Genomic DNA, 8,450 nt, shown 5'->3' with positions numbered 1-8,450 from the left:
CTGGGTTTTTTTTCGATTAAACAGTATATTTTATCAAGAATTAAAATTAGAAATATTGCATTATTTTATAATGTTCGTTTTCGGTTCACCAGGATGTAGAATTAACTCCTGGGGTTTTTTTTTATCAGATCGGACGTATAATTAATACTTAAATTAAATTGATTGTGTAATGAATCAACCAGTATAAAGTTTTATTTATTATGCATCGATAATTGATAGAGATGTAAGACAAGTTTGGCAAATATAATCAAAAGATTTAATAATGCCGTGATATGCAGAATGAGTGAAAAAAGGTCCTGAATTACAATTATTCGAATGATCTATTTGTAAATTCAAAATCTTATTTAAGTTGTTTATTGTCAATATTAGGGATCATAGATTGACAGAAAGAACATACAATTACATGTTCGGATAATGACATAATTAATTTCCCTTTTTCACATATGAATCAAAGAAAATCATTACGTACCCTGGTAGAAATAATCTCTCCGGATTTTTCTGGATTTTTCCGGACTTACTCCGGATTTCTCCGGACTCAATCCGGATTTCTCTGGATTTTCTACGTAATTGAGACTTCCGGAGATATTTACGGAGTAATCTCCAGACTATTTCTATAATATCTCCGGATTCTTTCCGGAATTTTGACTTAAAAAAACAAACACAAAAAAATGAAAAAATTAATAAGAAAAAGTTGAAATAAGAGTTTACATACGAAAAATAAAAAAGAAATTTTTTCTGAAAAAATCCGGAGAAAACCCGAAAAAACTCCGGAATAATATCTTCGGAAGTCTCAATTGCGTAGAAAATCCGGAGAAATCATGAGAAATCCGGAAATATCCAAGGATAAAATTAAACTATAAATTCTTTGAGAATAATTTATCATATATTTATTTTATTTATTTATTTATTTTCAATTGTGTATACCAATTATGTATCTTAACTTTCTTGAATCACAAATCTTGCTTGGCAACATAAAATCAACAACATTATAAAAAAAAACAATTGAAAGCTGAAAGTATATTTCGAATTACTTACATTCAGGTCTATTTGGAAATATGAACATAATGAATTTTTTTCAAAATGAGTAGATTCAAGTTTTGATCGAATTTAAATAAAATATATCTATTATTGAAAGTCGTATCGCAACATGTCTAATTTAAAGGAAAGAAATTATTAATAAATGTTAAAAACAATAATAAAAATATTATAAAAAAAAAACTTTGAAAATTTGGCGATTCATGATGTGTATAAAACGTCAATTATGTATCCTAATCTTTCTTAATTTATAAACTTTCCTTGGCAACGAAAATCAACGACATTAAAAAAAAAAACAAAAAAAATTCAAAGAGAAAAAAAAAACAAAAAACAATTGAACGTTGAAATTAAAATTTATTCAAAACAAATTATAATGGAACACCCGAACATAAATTAACGTTAGCAACATATTTGCCCTCTCTTATAATTACCGATGACAATTTTATTTTTCAGTCAAGAAGAAAGTTTTAACTTTTTTTCGAGTAACTTACATTCAGGTCTATTTGGAAATATGAACATAATAAATTTTTTTTTGTTGATGTTCAGAATTTACGATAATAAAAAATTGAAAATATTTCCTGATGTACTAAGAGTGTTAAAAAAAAGCTGAATACTTTGGTTTACTGGAAAATATGATCGCTGTTGATAAGATGAATAGAATATTTTTCGATTTACAAAAAATTTTGAAAAATTCCAACATTTTAATGGAGGTTATTAAGTTGGCATATTTTTTCTTTCTTATAATTACCGATGACAATCGATATTTTTATAATGAGACAGTTACAACTATTTTTCGGGTTATATACATTTAGGTCTATTTAGAAATATGAACATAATAAATGTTTTTTTCTTGACGTTCAGATTTTACGCAATTTTTGAGATTTCATTTGAGGTTATCGAATTGTCATATTTTGACTCTCTTATAATTACCGATGACAAACGTTATTTTTATAATGAGAACAATTCCAACTATTTTGTGAATAACGTACATTTAGGTCTATTTGGCAATATGAACATAATAAATCTTTTTTCGTTGATGTTCAGAATTTACGATAATAAAAAATTGAAAATATTTCCTGATGTACTAAGGTTGTTTAAAAAAACCTGATTACTTTGGTTTTTCGGAAAATATGATCTCTCTTATAATTACCGATGACAATCGTTATTTTTATAATGTGAGGGTTACAACTCTATTTCGAGTTACGTACATTTAGGTTTATTTGGAAATATGAACATAATAAATGATTTTTCCTTGATGTTCAGAATCTATGATAATAAAAACTTAAAAATATTCCCTGATGTTCCAAGTTCAAAAAAAGGTGAATTGGATATTAGAATAATTACATCTATTGGAAAATATTTTTTTTAGAAAATTTTTATTGATTTAATAATTTTATTCTTATTTGAAGTAAGCTGTATGTTTCAAAAAAAAAGACAATCATTTGATTTGCATAAAATTATCTCTTATAACTGACATGTCATTTTACAAATAAGTGATTAATATGCCGAAAAGAAAACAAAATATTGGAAGAAAAACATTATTAGGAAAAAGATTAAAAAGATTCAAAGATCCACATGATTAAATTCAAGAAGATGATGATGAACCACGAGAAGATGTACAAACGTTAACGTTAGATACAATTCATAAACAGAAAAGTGAACGTACACAACGAAGACATTCTAAAAATGAAAAAAAAATTCGAAATTAAAGCTTTCAATTATAGTCATGTAGTTCAGTAGTTGCGATAAAGTATATATCAAAATATATACACAAAGGTAGCCAACGATATGGCACTGCGGTTAAGGTTCGAGCTTTGTGACAGGGAGGTCACGGGTTCGAACCCGACCACCGACGCCATGTATCGAATGGTAGGCGCAAGCCGGCTGTACTGCCCAGGTTTTTCATGGTTTCCCTGGGCTATAATAGAAATCGGGTACAGTTTGAACGCATTACGAAAGTCGACATCCATGACTGTCGCAAAATGAGTTGTAAGGAGTTGACGGTTGGAAATACAGAAAGCAAGACGTGAGGCACACCGTGTTAAAAACTTCTTCATGAAGAAGAAGTGTAGCACGTTAAATACGACTCATTTACATTATATACACAGAGGGAGTGATCAAGCTATTTATTCAATAGAAAATAAAAATAATAATGAAATTAACGAATATCGATCAGAAAGATATATAAGTAGCAATGAGGCAGTTTGGCTGATACTAGGTTTCAAAATACATGATCGATATCCAAATATTCAACATTTACACGTTCATCTCGAAAATGGTCAACGTGTTTATTTTTCAAATCGAAATAAAGAAGAAAAATTTGAAAAACCACCTGAAACCTGGTGGATCCACCAAGTGATAAGGAGTCTTCAAATATATTTTTATATTATACTCAGTGGTAAAAATACATTAAAAATTCGAAAAAACTGTCCAATTGTATTTGTCTAGGAATTTTTGACTTTTTTATTTTCAATAGCCTAATCGATATGGGATTAATATATTACTAACCATAACCGTAACCAGCCCCAACGGTATTAATATTTGAAACTTACCTGTATATATTTTATTATACAATATAATATTTGTATGTATTCTATATGTATATTATATATTTTTGTATATAAATTTGTATACTTTATACATGTATACGTATGAAATGTTTTTTTCGTTTAATTATTTGTGTTTCTGTTGCTAAGAAGAAAAATAACGATAATAAAAAAAAAAAAGATAGTCAAGTTCCCCAAGGTGCACCCTAAGTGTTCCGTAGGATTTTTTATTTTTTTTCTTGCTGTTTACGAAAATATTATAAAAAAAAAAAGTTTGTGACACTAAATATCGTTGAATAAAAAAAAAATTAAACGACCGAAAAATTTGAAAAAAATATCGTGGATTCTACAGATGAAGCGTCCTCGATTAAAACATTGCCGGAATTGATCGGTCAATATTTGGAATTGGGCCATGTCCAAAAATGGGCATATTAAATATAATGAGGCCCAAAAAGTAAAAAAAAATATCATGTCCGTTTTTGGAAAAAAAAAAAACCTAAATTTGATTTAACATCGACTAATTCAGTTCAGCGGTTCAAAAAATATTGTAAAAAAACAGTTTGTGACACTACATATCGTTGAATAAAAAAAAAAATAAACGATCGAAAAATTTGAAAAAAATATCATAGAGTCTACAGATGAAGGGTCGTCGATTAAAACATCGCCGGAATTGATCGGTAAATAATTGGAATTGGGCAATGTCCAAAAATGGGCATATTAAATATAATAAGGCCCAAAAAGTAAAAAAAATCATCATGTCCGTTTTTGGAAAAAAAAAAACCTAAATTTGTTTTAACATTGACTAATTTGGTTCAGCGGTTCAAAAAATATTGTAAAAAAACAATTTGTGACATTACATATCGTTGAATAAAAAAAAAATAAACGATTGAAAAATTCGAAAAAAATATCGTAGAGTCTACAGATGAAGCGTCGTCGATTAAAACATTGCCGGAATCGATCGGTCAATATTTGGAATTGAGCCATGTGCAAAAATGGGCATATTAAATTTAATAAGGCCCCAAAATTGGAAATAAATATGACCATTGCTTTTGGCCAATCTCGAAATAACAAAACGTCACAGAAAAGCGCAAACATAAGTGTCCTACGGAACACTAAAAAGAATAAAACATATTGACATAAGCATTACCCCGGCAACGCCGGGTCCGGCCTACTAGTTTATATTAAAATTTCAACTCGATTAAAAAAAATAGTAATATTGATATTGATAATCAGTAAAAATAGAAAAAATAAAAAAAAAATCGTATTTGCAAAATGATATTTAGAATAATAATTATTCCTTATCTGACTCGTTACAATTTTTTGTATATGCACTTACTTTGATATAAGTTTCTGAAACAATATTAGTCGTTTTACTTTGAATTTTAAGAGAATAATGTTGTGCTTTTAAAACATATTCAGTTGCTTTAACAATGTCCGTTGTTGGCAGCATTATACAATGTCCATCAATTGATAAAAAGTATTAGCTGATCGCTAATTCATTTGGGCTAACAGCAATCAATTTTGGTTGACCACCAGCTTCATCTTGATTTGTATATAGGAGTGCCAGTCTAAACAGAATAATGATAGTAAATATTGAAGATTCAGTTACACTAGTAAGCATTAATCAACTCACCTGTTTAAAAGTAATATATTTGTGTATGGAATCCTGTCCTTTCTCTCGACTTCCTTTTTTTACCACGTGCTGATCGTAGCCATAACTGTGTAATAGAAATGAATGAGTTAGTGACACGATCCCAGTCTGTGAAAATATTTTTAAAAAAAGATCTGGTAAAGTTTGTTGAAGCGTGTGGCCCGCGTTACCGTTGAAAATCAAAAATTTTCGATACTCCGGCTAGGGCCGTGTTAAATTTTATCTGTTAAATGATTTTTGAAAGTAACAATACAATAATAGTACATTTTTTTTTAATTTTCTCAAAATCATTTTTTTTTTTTTTTTTTTCGCTCAAATTATAGCTCAACGGCAATCTATAACTTTTGTTAGAATCAACGGAATGACTTCAAATTAGGCTCGAAAAGCGTGGTTTTCAAAACTCTATCGCCCCTCGAGAAGTTTATCCTGATTCCAATGGTCAATTTTTTTCTATTTTTGAAAAAAAAATTACGAAAATATTTCGAAAATTCTATTTTTTACAATTTTATAAAAACTATAATTTTTTTTGAAAAAAGCGTTTTTCAGAAATTACTCGAAAACTAGGAAAGCAATAACTTTTGATAAAATTGTAGTAGAAACTTCGTATTAGGCTCAAACAACGCGTCTTCTGAAACTCCATCGCCCCTCACGAGAAAGAGCATTATATGTTCAGTCACTTTCTTTTTTTTAAAAAAAAAACTAAATTAAAAAAAAAAAAAATCGATTTTTTAAAATTTTTTGTAAAAAATGTGATTCATAGATCAAGATTTTCTCGGAGAGGTGATAGATTTTTTGAGTACGCATGTTTTAAGCCTAATATGAAGTCTCTAACACCATTTCATCACGAGTTATTGCTTGCCTAAAAAATGAAAACGGTACAAGCTATAACTCAAAATGGAGTAGTCGCAGAGGTTCCATATTAGACTTAAAATAATCGTTTTTCAAAATTCTATAACTTTTTCAAATAAATTTTTCCCGTACGAATAGTTTCTTTCGTGAAAAAAAAAAAAAAAAAAAACACAAAAAAAAATGGCCCAATAGATAATGTTTTTTTTTTTAGGGGCGATAGAATTTCCAAATCCGCGTCTTTTAAGCCAAATCCGAAGTCTTTACGACAATTAGTTTAAAAGTTATAAACGTTTTTTTTTTTTTGGGGGATAAATCCAATACTGCGGCTGAGCCTTTCGACTCCTAGCCTCCGTAAAATATAAAAAATGTCATGGGTTTAAGACATATATAAATAAAAATAAATGAATACAGCTGGATGAATAAAAAAATAAACATTTTATAAACAATCAATATCTATAAATCAATTAATATCTGTTTGTGGTTGAAAAAAAAGGATCAATAATAAATAAACTATACCTAGACAAGCGGCATCAATTTTTTCAGCACGATATACATTCAAAGTACCATTTGCAAACTTTGGATATAATTCACAAAAAATGTTTAGATTAGATAGTGGAAATAACGGCTGAAATTTTATAAATGAAATATCAATAATTATTATATTTATCAATTCTGGCACACCTAAAAATCTGGTAAAATGCTCAAAAAGTGTAGTAGTCGGATACATGAATCGTCGATACTTGAATGTTTCTTTGGCTTTTTTAATTATTTCAGTTTTTCGTTCAGGTGTTGCATATTTCATAAAATTAATAGCATCTTTGATTAAATCAGTCTCATCAAAACGTTCAGGCACAACGGTTGCTGGTGGTTCAAATGATTCAGATGGTTTTTTTTTTTCTTATATGGCTTTTCAGTTTGTTTATTGACTTGTTGCATTGGATAATGTGTACCCTTTGCCATCAGCAGGGTTAAAGAAACATTCCTAAATAATAATAAAAATAATCATAAGTACATGTATAATAATTGCATGGTAACTTTGTATTGTAACGAAATTTATTATTTCGTGAGTTCTCGAAATAAATAATCATCAGAATAGATATGGATTATTTATTTGTTAACGTTTGCGTATTAATAACCAATAGGAGTTGGTTATTAATAGATAAAGGATCATCTGTGCAAGGCTCTGTGTACGGTCAAGACTATTATACATGACATCAATGGGGCGCCTGTTTGATGTTTATAAGATGTCTTGATATACCAAACCTTATCGTGGCGAATGCCCTACTCCTCCATCGAAGAGATAAACTCACCGAAGGCTGCGTACGAAACCCGATCATAAACCTATTGAACTGCGGGCTGGGAAAGCGTGCTGCGCATGTCCGGGGGCGATAGGTAGGAGAGTGCTACCGATTGGGGTGAGAGCTCACAACAGCTAAGCACTCAACGTCGTCGTGAGACGACACAACTTGTCTGGCTCTCGAACTGATAACTACCTTCTCTTGACTGGCTCTCTTGGTTCACTACTGGTTCTCTCGACATCGTTTGGATCTCTCGTAAAGGTTCTCTAGGTATCAGACGTTAAGTCCTGGTGAAACTCTGCTTGAATTTCCAATGACGGACTAATACTAATGATCACGTTATATGGTTCTCTTATTATAATAATAATTATTATTATATTCATCGCACATAAATGTGTATGTGTGAGTTCACGAATGGATCGCTGTAAATAATAACAATAATAATAATATTGAGATATATTATTATTGCAATGGCAACGTATGTGTAAGACCTGGTCACGGATGGATCGCTGTATGGTTCCCTATACAGAATACATATCTCACATGTCGACTTTTTGCTCCCACACTTACGATACTTGTGACGTAGGTATTTTACTATAGTATAGTCGCAATGTAATATGGGCGTATGTAACACACTGTGCTTGGTTCACGATAGTTCCCTCAGGTTTGGTTACGTATTTCATAATCCAATCAAGTGGACCGCGCCCCTCTACCATTTCTAAGACTGAGTTAGGCTCCCGAATTAGTTCTCGTGACTCCCACGGTTGTTGGCTTCCGAGATAACCAACATGGCTCCCCCCGGTGATTTTGAAGAGGATAGTGAGAAATCCTCGTTGTTAACCTTGGCCGATAGTTCTCGCCGCGCAGGTCAGAAAATCGGTTACAGTATATACAAGCTTACATAACCAAGAGGTGTATTTTCGTCTTTTATATTTGGAAAAACTTCAATTATCGCTGTCGCTTACTGTATTTTAATGTTTTTTGTCAAGTGTGATTGAGTTCCTTTTTTTCAATTGCAATAAATCATTTACAATTACTTTTATTAAATCACGACGAGCTTTCATTGTCAAA

The sequence above is a fragment of the Aphidius gifuensis genome, linkage group LG4 (genome assembly GCF_014905175.1).
Source record: "Aphidius gifuensis isolate YNYX2018 linkage group LG4, ASM1490517v1, whole genome shotgun sequence".
Taxonomy (NCBI): Eukaryota; Metazoa; Arthropoda; class Insecta; order Hymenoptera; family Braconidae; genus Aphidius; species Aphidius gifuensis.
This window is presented reverse-complemented; position numbering follows the sequence as displayed.